Source organism: Macrosteles quadrilineatus, unplaced genomic scaffold, assembly GCF_028750875.1.
Source record: "Macrosteles quadrilineatus isolate MER2022 unplaced genomic scaffold, UCM_ALF_1.0 Scaffold_1__1_contigs__length_201487025, whole genome shotgun sequence".
NCBI lineage: Eukaryota > Metazoa > Arthropoda > Insecta > Hemiptera > Cicadellidae > Macrosteles > Macrosteles quadrilineatus.
In genome coordinates, this window is record NW_026542594.1 from 67,025,835 (window position 1) to 67,045,876 (window position 20,042).

Below are 20,042 nucleotides of genomic sequence, written 5' to 3' on the forward strand. Positions count from 1 at the left end.
TGCTTACTACATAGCTCTGTGTGACATTGTTTTGTTACGGTTATATATTTATCAGAGATTTGTTATCAATTTATAATCATGGGGAGATTAACACAGATGTGTCAATATTTTCATTTTCTTTTTTTTTTTGCCATAACTGCATGGTTTGCTGTTTTGTTTGCTGTGAAGATTAATTAACCATTTTTTTCAGCATGGTTTGTAATGATGAACATTTCATTATTTATATGCATTGGTTTGTTTATTTTAGAATAGTTTGACGTTACCTATTGTATTTATTACTTAATGGTATAATAAATCTCTTGAATCTCTCTTGAACAAGTAAATTTACAAGATATTAATATTCGCTCAAATTTCCAAAGTGTAGGAGGCAACTACAGCAACAGCAGTCCACAGTAGCTTATTATATGTATTGGTAAAGGTATTAAGTAATTGAAACAGCGTCTCTTCAAGGGATCCAACCCTCAGTGGTTGCTGGTTATATAATGGTTACGACCAGGTTATAACACAACCCCCACCCCAGCAAACCTGCATACTAAGCAAATTTCAATTTGTTTAGTTTGATCCATACTAAAATATTTCCATAAACAAGACATAGTATTTCACATTTAAATAACATTAGATTTAACGAGTACCTAGGTTTGCTGCTACGGGTAAGGTAAAAAGTGTTTCCGGCAAATATTAATATTATAAGGTAAAATAAATAAATGTGCCAAATTTGATCAACATAACTATAAAGAGCAAAATACAAAAGTTTACTTAATTTAAATTAAATTAACTTGGGAATGTTCAATTTAAAAATTTACCAACAATTGTACAAACTACTTCAATATAGTAAATTATTTGTTTATGTTTATTTATTATTTATTGTTTTGAGGATCAAAATGGGGAAATAAATTCATCCCATTAAACCCCCCATAAACCCCTGTTCTCATGGTCCGATCATGCTGGTTTGCGAACTCATTTCAGTTTATTCCGCTCGACACCTTCAACCCAAATCTCACGAAAATTGGACCAAAATTACTTGAGTCATCGCGTTGATGTGGACAGTAACAGTTTAAAGATTTCTAATTAGTTTGGCTAAACAACCATCAACTATTTCAATCCACTTTTAATGTAAACTATGGAAGCTACATACTAATTATGACACAGAAACATTAAGTGAAATATTACAAATCGAAATCAGATGCGAAATCTCAATTTAAATAATTAGCGACGAAACTTAACAAAGGGGGACATACAATTTTAAACGTGAACCAAAAACTAAAGCAACTCTTTCGTTTGTCCTCATGTAAACGCTTAAAAAACCCGTGAATACAGTACTGCCAAACCTACTAAATTATAGTAGCGCTAAACCTGGCCCGGCGAAACTTAATTAGAATGATGTAAGAGCAGTCTTTTCTCAATTGCAACTATCTACGTGTTCATATAAGCTATCCATTTGTAACCCTTACAATATTGTACACTCAGATTCAAGTTGACTTGTTACTGATATTTAAGTTAAATTATCGCGTAGTTTTTCATAGAAGATCTGCAATACGGTCACTTTCCTCCAAGTCTTAAGACCTAACCTTTTTCCTTGATAGAGGAAGAGGGGCCAACACAGATCCACTGGGGATTGGCCGGAGTCCCCTAGGCGGCAAATGACTGGGTATATTACGATGCTAGGTTTGCCGGTTACCGGATTTGTAATTTCAATCTAAAAGCGGCGGACACTGCAGCATAGGTACAGTTGGTAGCGGGAGTACCACTAGCAGGCGCGTGGCAATCAGCTGATTCAAGGTCACGTGACCAGGTGGCACTCCCGCGCTATTTACACTGTGACGTTTGTTTACGTTTACACACTACTACACATCCATTCCACTAGACTGCCATGAATGGACCGCAACGGCAGCGGCACGTCTGACCGCACACATCGCGTATGTGCGGTTGTGTCGTACCACAGTCCTCAATTGTTAACTGAACATGAGAGAAGTATCAAGTATTTATCAAAGATCGAAATTACCACAAAAACTTAATAAATAACACCTAATTTTAGTTAATTTTCTTTACAGTATAGGGAATAAGCTAGTACCGCAGGTTTCATCGTAGACCTACTGCAGTTAGATCCAGGACCTAAATTGTGTGTGTCTGTTACACGATAACTCGAGTAAAAATGACCCGCTTTCCACGAAATTTTGTACAAACGTGTAAATTGGGTTTCCTCAATAATTTCGAACCTCAAACCATAAAATTTCCCGATTTATCTTTTAACAATTTTGTAGAGCTTAAGAAAACAAATTATGTTGTATATTTGTATGTATGTATGGTTTTATTCGCAGTCACATTTTCTAACACTTCTGTTCTCGACAGCATTTAAAATGTTCGAGGACAAATGTTGTAAAAACGGTACAATACACATAGGCTTTCTACAGAGCCAATCTGACCCTTGGATCATGTACGTAGAGGCGAGACCAGTGTATGCATCATGCTGACTGTAACCTTCTCAGTGCTGTAACTGTAAATCTGTATTAGAGTTTTTAATGCACTGTATTTCAATTTTATGGATAAAAGGTACAAAATATTCTAACTGTGCAAAAGTATAATTTATTTCATAAACTCAATATAATATTTATCGTGTGTTGTGTTACACGGTTACACTGATGCGACCATGCGGCTCAAATCGATGGCTGGAGGGAGGCATGGTGCAGCACGTGGAATGAACACTGTTATTACCCACTTGTTAAGCTGCTTTGAAATTTGGCGACGCGCCACCTCCTGACCATCACTTCCCTACTTACCCCCATGTACCACCCTCAAAGACATTTCCCCTTTCTCCTCTACTTACTCCCATGATACCTTACTTGACCATCACATCTCTACTTACCCCCATGTACCACCATCACAGTCATTTCCCCTTTCTCATCTACTTACTCCCATGATACCTTACTTGACCATCACATCTCTACTTACCCCCATGTACCACCCTCACAGCCATTTCCCCTTTCTCCTCTACTTACTCCCATGATACCTTACTTGACCATCACATCTCTACTTACCCCCATGTACCACCCTCACAGCCATTTCCCCTTTCTCCTCTACTTACTCCCGTGATACCTTTAACTTGACCACCACTTCTCTACTTACCCCCATGTACCACCCTCAAAGACATTTCCCCTTTCTCCTCTACTTACTCCCATGATACCTTACTTGACCATCACATCTCTACTTACCCCCATGTACCACCCTCACAGCCATTTCCCCTTTCTCCTCTACTTACTCCCGTGATACCTTTAACTTGACCATCACTTCTCTACTTACCCCCATGTACCACCCTCACAGACATTTCCCCTTTCTCCTCTACTTACTCCCATGATACCTTACTTGACCATCACATATCTACTTACCCCCATGTACCACCCTCACAGCCATTTCCCCTTTCTCCTCTACTTACTCCCGTGATACCTTTAACTTGACCATCACTTCTCTACTTACCCCCATGTACCACCCTCAAAGACATTTCCCCTTTCTCCTCTACTTACTCCCGTGATACCTTTTACTTGACCATCACTTCTCTACTTACCCCCATGTACCACCCTCACAGCCATTCCACTTTCTCCTCTACTTACTCCCGTGATACCTTTTACTTGACCATCACTTCTCTACTTACCCCCATGTACCACCCTCACAGCCATTTCCCCTTTCTACTCTACTTACTCCCGTGATACCTTTAACTTGACCATCACTTCTCTACTTACCCCCATGTACCACCCTCACAGCCATTTCCCCTTTTTCCTCTACTTACTCCCGTGATACCTTTTACTTGACCATCACTTCTCTACTTACCCCCATATACCACCCTCACAGACATTTCCCCTTTCTCCTCTACTTACTCCCGTGATACCTTTTACTTGACCATCACTTCTCTACTTACACCCATGTACCACCCTCACAGCCATCTCCCCTTTCTCCTCTACTTACTCCCGTGATACCTTTTACTTGACCATTACACCTCTACCTACACCTGTGTTACCCTCCCTTGACATTACTCATAACTACCAGCCGTTCTAACAAGCTTTGCACTCTCAGGTTCAAACCTAGTACATCGCTACTTTACAAAAATTCCATTTCAGGTATTGTATTCGATTCATAACTACGATAAAAGTTTAAATTTAATTAGTGCATCACAGGTAAGATTAATTGATTAATTTCCATTTTTGCCTTACAAATCTATGTTATGTTTGTTTATCAAACTTATGTTCGTATGACTGTATCGAATATTGAGTAAAACTCGAACTATAATAAATACATTTGGGGTGAGTTGTGCATATATGGCATGTGCTATAATAAATTATTTTCATGACGTGGAGAGAGTTTATCTAGTGGTACAGCGGCGGCGAGGTTCCGGGTTTAAATCCCACCAATTATCAGTACATTTTTTCTAATTGATAATAGCAACCCTGTTGGCCTAGTTTGAAGTAATGTGTTATACGGTTCCGAGGTAGAGCCTACGAGGTGGGATATGAATGGCAGTGGTGTATGTAAGTGTCGGTGTCAGTGGCGCCACTCAGCGGCACTGACACCGACCTACATCCACACCCCTAGCAACCCCCTCTCATCTCCTGCCGACCACGGCAAAAATCCCTCTTTGAATATTCGCAAATATTTTACTGATCAACCCTAATTGTTTCATACAATGAGTGTTGCAACTTGAATTTTCATTAATTATAGTACGAATTGATACGCCCTATACTAATTTGTCAACAATTACTAAATTTCATACAAGTAATAATGTTAGAGCTTATTGAGCGGTATAAGTGGAAATTCCGTTTTATAATTGATCATGTAAAGAAGATGAGAAGGTGACAGCCCGGGGTAGCGGCAACGACCTTGGCCGGCACGTGGACAAGTCATTACAATGTCGAGTGTAATGATAGTCATTACAATGATGTAATGAATAGATCCGACAATGACAGCGCGGCTCGCGGCCTTGCTCACAAAGCATTGTTGGCGATTGGCTGTCTCTCCCCCCACCCACCCCCACCCCCCAGCACGCGACCCATCATAGTGACCAGGCTGTTTCGGCAAATATTTGATTTTATGCAAAAAAATATTTAATTTTAGTTAGCTTTTTCGTAAATACATAAGAATTTCATGAAGTTTCAAGTAGCCTACAAAAGTGCACGTTATTGTGGAAATTCAAGAGGAGACAATAAACTAATTACCATAAACACTTTATTGGAAGACATAATTCAATAGGCTTGCCAGCTTGATTTAAATGCGAATTATATGTAAAATCATTAAAATGTGACTCCGCAAAACTAAGTCTCCAAGTTTTAGGACCTGGAACATTGTCGAGTATTACAGTGAAATATTTTATGGTCAAAATCAATTGAAGCGTTTTAAAATTTAGTGATTCTAATACAGACTTCTTGTGTATACAAACTTTTACTTAATACATTATTATCTTTTTATTTAAAACCAACTGAACATGGGTGTTGGTGACGAACGACTTTCATAACAGTATCCTTTACTACAAAATCAATAATAATTAACTCTTTTATACTGAATAGAATCAAACGCGTCGAGGGATGGCCTCAGTCATCTGCCACGAGTAAGGGACAAGACATATGCCCATCTGGGTTTGAATATCCAAACTTTTTACAGTGAAAGAAAGAATCGTTTTGGCACCGGTGGACCCCGGAGCGGTGGCGGCTGCCAAAATCTGCAACTGTGACCCCATTTCCACAATCGCCGATACCTGCCCCTTGAGTTGCAGCCCTTTGGTGCCCGTGCAGCCGGCCCTTGGTCCACAATCCTACAGGATGACAGGGCGAATAGAATAGACATTCACCAGCTTGGGCAGTTCTGACTACGTAACTATCGCTTCATTGAGAAATATTAAACGTATTAATAGAAACCATTCTTATGTATTGAATTAAAATGAATAAACTCATGACCCTAGATCCTCATTATGTTAAGTCGTTAAACCGCGTTGTAAAGGGAAGAACTATATCAGAACTTTTAGTCCCTAAAATGAGGAAAACTCCATAACAAATGGAATATCTATCGTCAAGGGTAAACCTACCCTTGCGTGTACCGTAAACAATGTTTTACAAAAGAAAAGCTTACATAGAATGCCATGATCACTTCAGCATTCTTGTTGTTTCTAAAATCTTCTCGAGTAAGATGATTGGAATTGAATGTAAGAACAATTGTCAAATACATTCTACACACATTTCCATCCCTACGACGGGGTTTTACTTCGCCCCGAGCAACAAGATACAGCCCTGGCAAAGATCGACCTTGTACACGATGGAAAACTATCCAAGGACGAATCACCGAGTTATCTTTCACGCGACTATTAGAGGAGTTGTCCTTGCCTCCCCGGAACTCCTGAGGCCATCCATGTTTGTCAAGGGATGTTTTCCTCAGACAGTCATTAGGCCGCTTTCACTGTTACGTCACTTCACTTCACTCCAATCCACTCCACTCCACTCTGATCCCCGTGCCCATGACACGTCTTGTTTTCGTCGATAAATTCTACGTTGCGTAGCTGCAGACCGGGTCAGTAGGCCGCGGCCCTAGTCTGATCTCGTTTTTGTTTATATACGTCACCGGGTATCTCGTATCGAGAATCGGACCTTCCTTGAATCACCTACGTAGAGCTATTAATAATTATTATATTGATTTGAAACTTTATAATCCGATCTTTCAGGGAAGCGTTTCCCTTTTTAGGGTCAATTAAATACACCAAGACGGCGCAATTTGAAGTACGAAATGTAGTTATAAAATCGTAACAAACTGAGACAAAAGGCAGCAACGATGTAAGAAGGATACCCAACATTCAATGCTTCACTGACGGGACAGTACCCCAGACTGTAAGCACTTCCATGCGTCGCTCCTACCTAGGTCGTACGCAGAATCAGGTAATATTACGAGTACGAGAAACTAGTGTCATCAGCTCTGCAGGATAGTAACTATGTATTTTAAGCGTTTTAACCTTGACAGAATCGAAAATTCGTCTGGAAAATGTACAGTAAAACTCCGCTGAACCTGTATCTAAAATTCTGGCAACTATCACAAAGATTTTAAATGTACATCTCGTTCAGCAGAGATCGCGGGCAATTGAGGTCGGGCGAAATGAAAACCCTCAAAAGAGCACGGAAAATGTCGTAAAAGGTAAAAGGTCTTTTATTCAGTATTTTAGTGATTTATATCCTATTCCTGCAGTTACTGCTATATTTTGCATATTTTAATCAATTTTCTTACAATTTAGATGTCCAGTAATCCGGCACTGTCCCATTTGACATGATTATTGGCATGATTATATGTTAGTAACCTTCTTCATTTTCCTTAAAACTATTGAAAATCTCACTCTTGCGCAGTACATTTTATTTCATGGTGTGTACAAGCTTTTACTTGGTCTTCTATTTTGAACGATGCACGCACCTCGGACATTCCGGACATGTAATATTCGGAAGTGGATATTCTTTCGATACCGATTGGGATTTTCCAAACCGATGAGTAAATTTGGGAATCTCCAGAGATGCGTTCGTCGGGTGGAAACTGTCACCAGAGATACCATTAGTCCAATGGCGGACACAACGAGGGTCAAATAAAGGGTCAAATGCTGCTATATAGTCCGTCCCAGCTACGGTTGTGCTGGCGTACATTTCGATTGGCGCAAGTGATTCGATAGCTGAAGCCATTGTGAGAGGGCATAATGGTTTGGTATCGTAAATTGTATTTTTTTTTATACAAGGCTGCTCTGAGATTGTTCAGGTGAATTTATAAAGCTCCCCAGTCATACCTTGAAAGCGCAATGAAATTACATAAAGTGAAACTGTCATTTAATTTGTTTTAGATTCATAATCAGGAGGACTCAATGCGGAAACCATAATAATTTAGTGAATTGACAATCTTCTCCTTAAGTCCATATAAGACAGCGTGTTAAACTATGACTTTTTATACCCGTACTTAAAATTTCACCTTTTACACGCGTTTGTTTAACTAAATTCAAACATTAGATAAGAGAAAAGTAATAATTTTCTAAAATTACCTTTGGAAATTTTTAGCCGAATCAACTTAACCGTTCCATAATGGATTTTCATCGACAATTATTTCTTCAAGCGAAGAATCAAATAGGTGTAATAACCTATTGCAATTAATTTCAACCAGTGTGTACACTCCTATTATAGTTTATATTCCATTAGGCGAGGGGAGGCAAGATAGCGACTGCGGCACGAGGGTTATTTAGAACTGATTGGAACATAATCATGTGGTCGACAGTCCCATTAAAACTAGCATTAATTGAGGAAGAATGATTTTCGGACCTGGAGCAATGATGGTGAAGCCGCTCTGTTATGTCGACGCCTATATGGGAGTCATCCTCGTGATCATGGAGCAATGATGGTGAAGCCGCTCTGTTATGTCGACGCCTATATGGGAGTCATCCTCGTGATCATGGAGCAATGATGGTGAAGCCGCTCTGTTATGTCGACGCCTATATGGGAGTCATCCTCGTGATCATGGAGCAATGATGGTGAAGCCGCTCTGTTAAGTCGACGCCTATATGGGAGTCATCCTCGTGATCATGGAGCAATGATGGTGAAGCCACTCTGTTATGTCGACGCCTATATGGGAGTCATCCTCGTGATCATGGAGCAATGATGGTGAAGCCACTCTGTTACGTCGACGCCTATATGGGAGTCATCCTCGTGATCATGGAGCAATGATGGCGAAGCCGCTCTGTTATGTCGACGCCTAAATGGGAGTCATCCTCGTGATCATGGAGCAATGATGGTGAAGCCGCTCTGTTATGTCGACGCCTATATGGGAGTCATCCTCGTGATCATGGAGCAATGATGGTGAAGCCGCTCTGTTATGTCGACGCCTATATGGGAGTCATCCTCGTGATCATGGAGCAATGATGGTGAAGCCACTCTGTTACGTCGACGCCTATATGGGAGTCATCCTCGTGATCATGGAGCAATGATGGTGAAGCCGCTCTGTTATGTCGACGCCTAAATGGGAGTCATCCTCGTGATCATGGAGCAATGATGGTGAAGCCGCTCTGTTATGTCGACGCCTATATGGGAGTCATCCTCGTGATCATGGAGCAATGATGGTGAAGCCACTCTGTTACGTCGACGCCTATATGGGAGTCATCCTCGTGATCATGGAGCAATGATGGCAAAGCCGCTCTGTTATGTCGACGCCTAAATGGGAGTCATCCTCGTGATCATGGAGCAATGATGGTGAAGCCGCTCTGTTATGTCGACGCCTATATGGGAGTCATCCTCGTGATCATGGAGCAATGATGGTGAAGCCGCTCTGTTATGTCGACGCCTATATGGGAGTCATCCTCGTGATCATGGAGCAATGATGGTGAAGCCGCTCTGTTATGTCGACGCCTATATGGGAGTCATCCTCGTGATCATGGAGCAATGATGGTGAAGCCGCTCTGTTATGTCGACGCCTATATGGGAGTCATCCTCGTGATCATGGAGCAATGATGGCGAAGCCGCTCTGTTATGTCGACGCCTATATGGGAGTCATCCTCGTGATCATGGAGCAATGATGGTGAAGCCGCTCTGTTATGTCGACGCCTATATGGGAGTCATCCTCGTGATCATGGAGCAATGATGGGGAGGCCGCTCTGTTATGTCGACGCCTATATGGGAGTCATCCTCGTGATCATGGAGCAATGATGGCGAAGCCGCTCTGTTATGTCGACGCCTATATGGGAGTCATCCTCGTGATCATGGAGCAATGATGGTGAAGCCGCTCTGTTATGTCGACGCCTATATGGGAGTCATCCTCGTGATCATGGAGCAATGATGGGGAGGCCGCTCTGTTATGTCGACGCCTATATGGGAGTCATCCTCGTGATCATGGAGCAATGATGGTGAAGCCGCTCTGTTATGTCGACGCCTATATGGGAGTCATCCTCGTGATCATGGAGCAATGATGGTGAAGCCACTCTGTTACGTCGACGCCTATATGGGAGTCATCCTCGTGATCATGGAGCAATGATGGTGAAGCCACTCTGTTATGTCGACGCCTATATGGGAGTCATCCTCGTGATCATGGAGCAATGATGGTGAAGCCACTCTGTTATGTCGACGCCTATATTGGAGTCATCCTCGTGATCATGGAGCAATGATGGTGAAGCCGCTCTGTTATGTCGACGCCTATATGTGGGAGTCATCCTCGTGATCATGAAGCAATGTTGGGGAGGCCGCTCTGTTATGTCGACGCCTATATGGGAGTCATCCTCGTGATCATGGTCAATGAGGTCGCTAGCATTATACTCTTGGTGCTGCATGTGCTATATCTCTAGATGCGGGGGGGGGGGGTATACAGTTCAACTTGTTCCTACATACCTCTGCTAGAGGTTAGCCCCCAAAGTATCAAAATATAGAAATCACTTTGAGATGGTGGTTTAAATAGTTTAAAAATTTAAAGATACGTGAACATTAAATACATATTAATATTACATATGAAATGCGAAGTTAACAGTTGTAGGCCGTACTACATAACACAGCTTATTATTTTTGTAATCGATCAATACTGTAATAATATTTTAACATTAGGGCAGGCCCAGCTTTGAAGATGTGTAAGTATAACATAACGTACTGTACAAGCTGTGATTCATGATACGTGTGACACCGAGGTACTCCATCAACACAACATGCGTGGAAATGAGCCGGTGTATGTATCACAGCCGGCGAGCGCTACTGCTACAGTGCATTGCGACTGATCAGATGCTTTCAAGAGTGGGGCTGTTTCTAAACAATTTAAAATAGCATTTCAGATAAATTAATGCAAAGTTGTTTCTTAAATTCTAACCTAAATCATTTCCAAATAAATAATTTTTACTCTCACTAAATTCACCAATAAAGTCAGTTTCAATCACGTAAGTAACATTTCGGAATGTTTTATCACAATCCCAATACTTATAACACACACATAGAGTTGTTGTAGCAGTGAGTTAAAATTAAATCTGTCCTTAAGTCAACCATACGATAAGACTATTTATAGCCTAGATATGCACTATCTATAACGCAGTTAACAAAATTCGATTGTTTAAGAGAGAATGGTCGCGATATGAAGACCGACGGACTGCAGAATCACACGTAAGCATGAGTAGAAGTAGTTACTTAATAGTGCGATGTAAGTAGCACTGATGCACGTACGAAAATAATCTAACCACCAATACGACTTAAACCTACCTTATAATGAAACTTACGAAATTAAGTAAAAAAAAGAAAAGAAAACAGCAATTTCGCTACCATACGTTATCCCAAAATTTTTCAATACCGACCATCATTGACTTGTTTAAACCACGATGTGTACATGTTTAACACTGAACCCGAGCTACAGACTATGATGATCATTATGTAAATGTTTATATAATCTGTAGTCTTAAAAATAATGGGCTACCGGATCAATTTCTTTTTTATTTACTTTATTATTTTATTATGAAACCCGTGAGGTTCAGTAGCACTACAATGAGATGCACCTAGTCAGTAGTCACTATGAAGCGCTACAATGAGCTACACGTAGTCAGTAGTCACTATGTAGCACTACAATGAGCTGCACGTAGTCAGTAGTCACTATGTAGCGCAACAATGAGCTGCACGTAGTCAGTGGTCACTATGTAGCGCTACAATGAGCTGCACGTAGTCAGTAGTCACTATGTAGCGCAACAATGAGCTGCACGTAGTCAGTGGTCACTATGTAGCGCTACAATGAGCTACACGTAGTCAGTAGTCACTATGAAGCGCTACAATGAGCTACACGTAGTCAGTAGTCACTATGTAGCACTACAATGAGCTACACGTAGTCAGTAGTCACTATGTAGCGCTACAATGAGCTACACGTAGTCAGTAGTCACTATGTAGCACTACAATGAGCTACACGTAGTCAGTAGTCACTATGTAGCGCTACAATGAGCTGCACGTAGTCAGTAGTCACTATGTAGCGCAACAATGAGCTGCACGTAGTCAGTGGTCACTATGTAGCGCTACAATGAGCTACACGTAGTCAGTAGTCACTATGAAGCGCTACAATGAGCTACACGTAGTCAGTAGTCACTATGTAGCACTACAATGAGCTGCACGTAGTCAGTAGTCACTATGTAGCGCAACAATGAGCTGCACGTAGTCAGTGGTCACTATGTAGCGCTACAATGAGCTGCACGTAGTCAGTAGTCACTATGAAGCGCTACAATGAGCTACACGTAGTCAGTAGTCACTATGTAGCACTACAATGAGCTACACGTAGACAGTAGTCACTATGTAGCGCTACAATGAGCTACACGTAGACAGTAGTCACTATGTAGCGCTACAATGAGCTACACGTAGACAGTAGTCACTATGTAGCGCTACAATGAGCTACACGTAGTCAGTAGTCACTATGTAGCGCTACAATGAGCTACACGTAGACAGTAGTCACTATGAAGCGCTACAATGAGCTACACGTAGTCAGTAGTCACTATGTAGCGCTACAATGAGCTACACGTAGACAGTAGTCACTATGTAGCGCTACAATGAGCTACACGTAGTCAGTAGTCACTATGGAGCGCTACAATGAGCTACACGTAGTCAGTAGTCACTATGTAGCGCTACAATGAGCTACACGTAGACAGTAGTCACTATGTAGCGCTACAATGAGCTACACGTAGTCAGTAGTCACTATGTAGTGCTACAATGAGCTACACGTAGACAGTAGTCACTATGTAGCGCTACAATGAGCTACACGTAGACAGTAGTCACTATGTAGCGCTACAATGAGCTACACGTAGACAGTAGTCACTATGTAGCGCTACAATGAGCTACACGTAGACAGTAGTCACTATGTAGCGCTACAATGAGCTACACGTAGTCATTAGTCACTGTGTAGCACTACAATGAGCTACACGTAGACAGTAGTCACTATGTAGCGCTACAATGAGCTACACGTAGTCAGTAGTCACTATGGAGCGCTACAATGAGCTGCACGTAGTCAGTAGTCACTATGGAGCGCTACAATGAGCTACACGTAGTAAGTAGTCACTATGGAGCGCTACAATGAGCTGCACGTAGTCAGTAGTCACTATGAAGCGCTACAATGAGCTACACGTAGACAGTAGTCACTATGAAGCGCTACAATGAGCTACACGTAGACAGTAGTCACTATGTAGCACTACAATGAGCTGCACGTAGTCAGTAGTCACTATGTAGCACTACAATGAGCTACACGTAGACAGTAGTCACTATGAAGCGCTACAATGAGCTACACGTAGACAGTAGTCACTATGTAGCGCTACAATGAGCTACACGTAGTCAGTAGTCACTATGGAGCGCTACAATGAGCTACACGTAGTAAGTAGTCACTATGAAGCGCTACAATGAGCTACACGTAGTCAGTAGTCACTATGTAGCGCTACAATGAGCTACACGTAGACAGTAGTCACTATGAAGCGCTACAATGAGCTGCACGTAGTAAGTAGTCACTATGGAGCGCTACAATGAGCTACACGTAGACAGTAGTCACTATGAAGCGCTACAATGAGCTACACGTAGACAGTAGTCACTATGTAGCGCTACAATGAGCTACACGTAGTCAGTAGTCACTATGGAGCGCTACAATGAGCTACACGTAGTAAGTAGTCACTATGAAGCGCTACAATGAGCTGCACGTAGTAAGTAGTCACTATGTAGCGCTACAGTCGGGCGCGGCGCCGGCTCTACCAGGTTGGGTTGCCGCCACCCCGGCGCCCCAGCCTACTTCCACCCTGGATTAATGGAACATTTTTCTTCATCCTCTCTCATCCCTTTACTTTCTTTCAGCCGCCCGATATCGCTACTCTCGTGCTAGCTGATGAATAAAACAAGCGTGAGTGGCACCGCGCAACAAGTCTCGCTGATTCTCCTAATATGTCTGAGCACTTACTGCTGGTTATTGTCACAGTTATGACTCGTCGCTCCGTTTCTTTCATTACCGATAAAGCGAAATAAAAGTTTAACTCCCGAAATAAAAGACTTACTACTGCGTTTCGTGCACATCAAACTTGCATCAAACGAATCGCTACCAGTGTGTCACCTGTTACTTACCGCTATGCAACGCGTCCACTACTTTACTCATTTCATAATTGATGCAATCGAATTTAATAAGTTGTAACTAATTAAAAATCCACCGATAATTTTCTGAAAATATTATATAAAGAGATGACTGCAATAATAATATTGAGTATCTGGGGACCGAGCCGTGCTTCGGTGTAGTCTATTTTCATTTTAAAAGCAATATAAATAAACTCACGTTTTATTTCCAACTAATTTTGGATTTTATTATTTACGTTTCGGTAGAATTTCATTTTATTATGATGGGAATTTTAACCTGGCAATTTTACAGGCGATGGCAAAAATCACTCGTTTATAGTAGCATTAAAAAGCCTATACTTGCATAAACATTGTTTTGACAGTTTGTTTAAATTAAGACAGCTGATTGAAATTTTGTGTTTGAAATTAATAAAGTATTATTAAATATTTATTCCACTGTTAAATCTAAAGTTTGCTGAAAATTGCCACAGTACTTCGGGGATTAAGTTGTGGCACGAGAGAGCCAAGTAAAATGATTAGCATTTGATCGGAACTATTTTCACATATATTGAGTAATCTTCAGTGTAATCTTTGCTCAGTAGTAACAAGAGATGGTTTTCCTTTGTACTTTAATTTGTAATTTGCTAGAAGAATGTGGATGGCTATAAACACATGTTAAAAGTCTTTTGTTTACTTTTTCCTTGTTATTTTGTTCAACCAACATGGTTACTTGAAAACCCATAAGGCCAATGTAAAAAATCTTAAATTGTAATTGATCTTTTTACGTAATTAGATATATGTCGGCAGTTATAACTGCAGTGAACACGGTTTTAGGCCGGAAATAAGTTATTTACATTTGAAGGAAATAGTCGAAGCCGTTTACGAGATCTTTGTGCAAGCATACATACATACAAGCAAACATCGCTCATAAGGAGGATAGGATAATCAATTGAAAGATTTAATTGGAAGATAACAAATTATCTTGTGAGTAATAGGCTACATTAAATTGAACGTAAACTGCACCACTTAATTCTTGTATACTTGTCTACTGCCGCAAAGGTATACAGTATCAAAACGAATATATTAATATAGAGAATGAGTTACATGATATATGGACAGAAATAACATTGCGATGTTATTCTGAACTGACCGAAGCGGCTATAAATAAGAGATCAATCATCATTGGACAGTGTGTGAGATGAGAGCGCCGAGCCGTCGGCTACATCGGGACATAGTCAAAGTTACAAGTAGAGAATAGGAAAAAGGAACGTCATAAATGAGACGGATAAATTAGGCTTTTAACTAAGGATTGCTCACACCTTCGAGTAAAACACGGCTCGTGTGGACACGCACCCTTCTGAATGTAATCTTCAGACAATGCATAGATAGACAGGTCTGGAACTTGTAATCCAGTTAGTAAAAACAAACATTCTCGGCTTTAGTAAAACATCATCTTGCCCTTTAGAAATCGTAAGTACTGTACGTATACTGAAAAAAAGTTAAAACCGCTTAATGGAATCAAAGGCGAACCCACTTAAATATATTAATTCGCTCATAAATAGCAAAGTACTACATGACATACTAACCGAAATATGAAACCGAAATACATAGCTAGGTTATGCCATTGGAGTACAGGTGAGCGGGGCAACACTTGTGTGACGTTACTGCTACTGTATATCACCTGTATATTCATCAGCACATCGCTCCCACCACACCAAGCCCTCGCAGTCTCTTGGTCTCGGACAGATAACAGGTGATTTGTATAAAGAGTAGACAGATGATTTATTCACATTATGCAAAATAGTAGGCGTTAGACTAACGATCGCTCACATTGTACTCACAAACCATCTTAAACAGTAATTTTATAGCCCAGTGATGCTGATAGTGGAATAAATATTTTTTATATAGGTAATCAAGACTGCATACTTCAAAAATGTTATACAATGTACTATCACCTAAATCAGTATATCTTTTATAAAAAGCTACATTTATGGCGTTTTGATAGCATAATTTAGTATAGTGACGTTTTACATCCAATCACGTTTAGGCTAGGTTTAACATAATGTGTTTCTGTGGGCAGCTCGTAGGGTTTGTATCATGTGATGATGATGTGTGTGTGTGTGTGAGAGAGAGAGAGAGAGAGAGAGGTAGGGGGGGGATTTATTGAGTGAGAATGTTGGACTTGGACAAGTGATCAGTGCCCAGCTCTCTAATTAGACGTCATATTCGTGACGGCCTTGACCGCGCTAACAGTAGTTAGCCGTCTCTTATCTGGGGTAACCCCTAACATAGTGATCTACCCTCTCGATACTGCAGTGGTAAAGGCACATTTGCTTACGGAAGTATCGTCTCACGAACTACTTGTTGAACTAAAGCTCGTGTGGGAAAGATTCACTTTGAGCTCTAGTTATAAAATTTACTACTATTTACTTGCCTTGCAATTTCAGAACACTTTAAATATCAAACCAACCATTAATCTAACGCAGACCTGACGATAATTGTTACATTTTAATATTTCTGAAAAAGTGGTTTTATTTGATGGCACTGCTACGAAGGGTGTACATTGAACCGTACCGGGAGTATACAGTGATACAGTAGTGTCCGCTGTCCACTGTCCACTGTCCAGGGTGTACATTGAACCGTACCGGGAGTATACAGTGATACAGTAGTGTCCGCTGTCCACTGTCCACTGTCCACTGTCCAGGGTGTACATTGAACCGTACCGGGAGTATACAGTGATACAGTAGTGTCCGCTGTCCACTGTCCACTGTCCAGGGTGTACATTGAACCGTACCGGGAGTATACAGTGATACAGTAGTGTCCGCTGTCCACTGTCCACTGTCCAGGGTGTACATTGAACCGTACCGGGAGTATACAGTGATACAGTAGTGTCCGCTGTCCACTGTCCACTGTCCAGGGTGTACATTGAACCGTACCGGGAGTATACAGTGATACAGTAGTGTCCGCTGTCCACTGTCCACTGTCCAGGGTGTACATTGAACCGTACCGGGAGTATACAGTGATACAGTAGTGTCCGCTGTCCACTGTCCACTGTCCAGGGTGTACATTGAACCGTACCGGGAGTATACAGTGATACAGTAGTGTCCGCTGTCCACTGTCCACTGTCCAGGGTGTACATTGAACCGTACCGGGAGTATACAGTGATACAGTAGTGTCCGCTGTCCGCTGTCCACTGTCCAGGGTGTACATTGAACCGTACCGGGAGTATACAGTGATACAGTAGTGTCCACTGTCCACTGTCCACTGTCCAGGGTGTCGGAACTTTCCACACAATTACTGCACTCGGACACGGCGATTATGTAACTAAATTCATGTATTATTTATTTCCGCTGGCAGCCATTTTGAATTCACTTAGAAGAATATGACGCACAGCACACTACACGACTCGTTGGCGCTTATCATTTACTGAAATCCGAAACACTCACATGACTTGACGTATACTTGACATCAAGTCGCGGACAGAGCTGCTAAAGAGCAACAAATACTAAACTATGAATATCACGATACACGTTCAAATAATCAATAATTTATAAATAAAAAACTTTTTAAATGACACGTTTTTAAACGCACTAAAAAGTAGTAAATATGTGGAGTGAATAAGTACTTGTAAGATTAAAAACGTAAAAAGTGGGGAGCGTGAAATAGCTGATAATAATTCAATAGGTTGATAATCGTAAATTAGCTATTGCATGCGCCCCACGTTTTTCGTTTTTAATCTTACAAGTATTTATTCACCCCACATATTTATAAATTATTTTCTACTTTTTAGTGCGTTTAAAAACATGGTATTTAAAAAAGTTTTTTATTTATAAATTATTTTATACTTTTTAGTTTTTAATGTGTAAGTATGTTAAATCTATTTGTTATGGCTTATTAATACATAACCGAACCATTTTAACTCTAATCACATTTTGTTGCAACTATTCTAATAATCATTAAACTTAAGAATCTCTCGGGAGCAAAACCTGTACTTCAACCTCTGCTCTTTGAACAAACTGTAAAATTTAAGTATTTGCAACTGACTTTAAATGATATATTTACATTCATCAAAAAGTAAACATTAAAAATTTGGAAGCCCAAGGGGCGTAGCCCAAGGGAAATGGTTTCAAGTCTCTAGCTCATCGGGAAATTAACTTAAAACCGATTGCAAAATTTGTACCGAACAGACAAGAAAGCGAGCTAATAAAAACTAGTAAAATTATATATTAGTAAAGTTAATTTAAACTCAAACCGTTTCTAACCAGCCTATTCCACGCGTAAAAATATTCGACGTATTTTACATGCTATGTTCACAGCCTGCATGATTAATTGACAATAGTCTTACTGCGCCCATGGTGCACCTGTAAGAGACTTCTAATCATATACTATAGTATGTAAATAATATGCATGAATGTTCGCATTTCGGCTATCCTACGTTTAAAATACTAAACCAAGAGCTGGAAGTATAATCATAATCAGTGATTAGTGAAAGTGGTAATCAAGGAAGGGGTGGAGGATATAAATGTTTTACAGCTGTCATAAAACAATAAAATGGCAGAGAACATTAATGGGGTAATGTTAACGCTCGATACAAGTTGGGGTTGGGTCGTTTGATTAAAACGAACAGCTTTAATAATCTTTTTATTTTTATAGATCCATCCTTTGCAGTAATAGTTTGATGTGAGTGATTAAATAATTTATGTAAAGCATATTTCATAGCAAACTCTACTGTCAATGCACATAAATTGATAGTACAGTTTTCTCTGTCGTAGGACGCTAGGCACGAGCCCGGGATTGGTTTCATTTTCACATCACTTCAGGCTAGGCCTAGGGGTTGTGGCATTATCACTTGAATAAGGTACACTGGTTATTTGGTGGAATTTGAGATAAATTAATAGTTCAGTATATAAGAAAAACCCGACGAAACTGATGAGAAAAACTAGGTTACATTAAACAAGCTTGATCGGCATACTTTTTTATACAAATTTAAAACAAAACTAAACAGTAAAACACACTCAAAAGTTGCTAGTTGAAAGGAAAAATATTTTAATAACGGCATACAAAGGAAACATATTTAAGCTATGCATCTGTTATGTAAATATCTCTTACAACCGATAAACAGATAAGTGAATGTTACTGTCTTAAAAGCATAATTTCAATAATCATATTTTAGATTCTTCACGTTACGGTTACAATTCACTTTAACTATTATATTATCAATTAAGGTAGACAATTTTGAACTGATTTAAAAATGACAATAACCAAAAAAGGCTTCTGACAAATTTGAGGTTGATTCTCCGATACAAATTTGTGTGTAGACCTTGGTAGTACAAGACTATTGTATGCAGAGGAACTACTAGGGCTATCTCAACTGCCATTCGTGTAGGTCAGCTACAGCTTCATCAGCAGTAAGTTTGACAGGTGATCACGTGTCAAAGGTCACGTGTGACCGAGTCACGTGGTCAACTACGACCAGCGATGACGGACCGATGCGCGGGTAACACACACAAATGTGGCGGGAGAATGGCGACACTGATCAAAGGCTAGGTACTGCGTAATGCTCATAAATGAGTAGTAGTGATGATTGGTGTCGATTCTATAACAAATTTAGGTTTCATAAGGAAACTATTCAAATCTCTACTACTAGCCTTCAACCCTTGATTTGTATTGGTAGCACCGATAGTGAATCAATAATCTCATTTAAAAGTTTCGCGTTCATTTTCATGCAGTTTAAAATAGTATTGTAGTCAGTTATTAACTGTTTACCTAGGTAGTGGCGGTGTTTATTTGTAAACAATTGCCTCCATTACGGAAGTACTCATGAATTGGAAAAACGAACACCTAAATATTATGAGTTGGCTGTCTGTTGTCTGGTTCGCTGTAAAGATATGTCACCACAGAGAATGAAGCCTATTACGTGAATTAAATAAGAGACTTAGATAGGTTTCTTTCTATGGTAGATAGCATGGAAATATGATG

At 40.3% G+C, this 20,042-nt stretch overlaps 1 protein-coding gene across 1 annotated transcript in view; it reads right to left on the minus strand.

Moving 5' to 3' along the window:
* LOC128983475 (forkhead box protein O) overlaps positions 1-20,042 on the minus strand; it is a 106,599-nt gene that overhangs the window by 32,691 nt on the left and 53,866 nt on the right. The gene's annotated exons all lie outside the window — the stretch shown is intronic.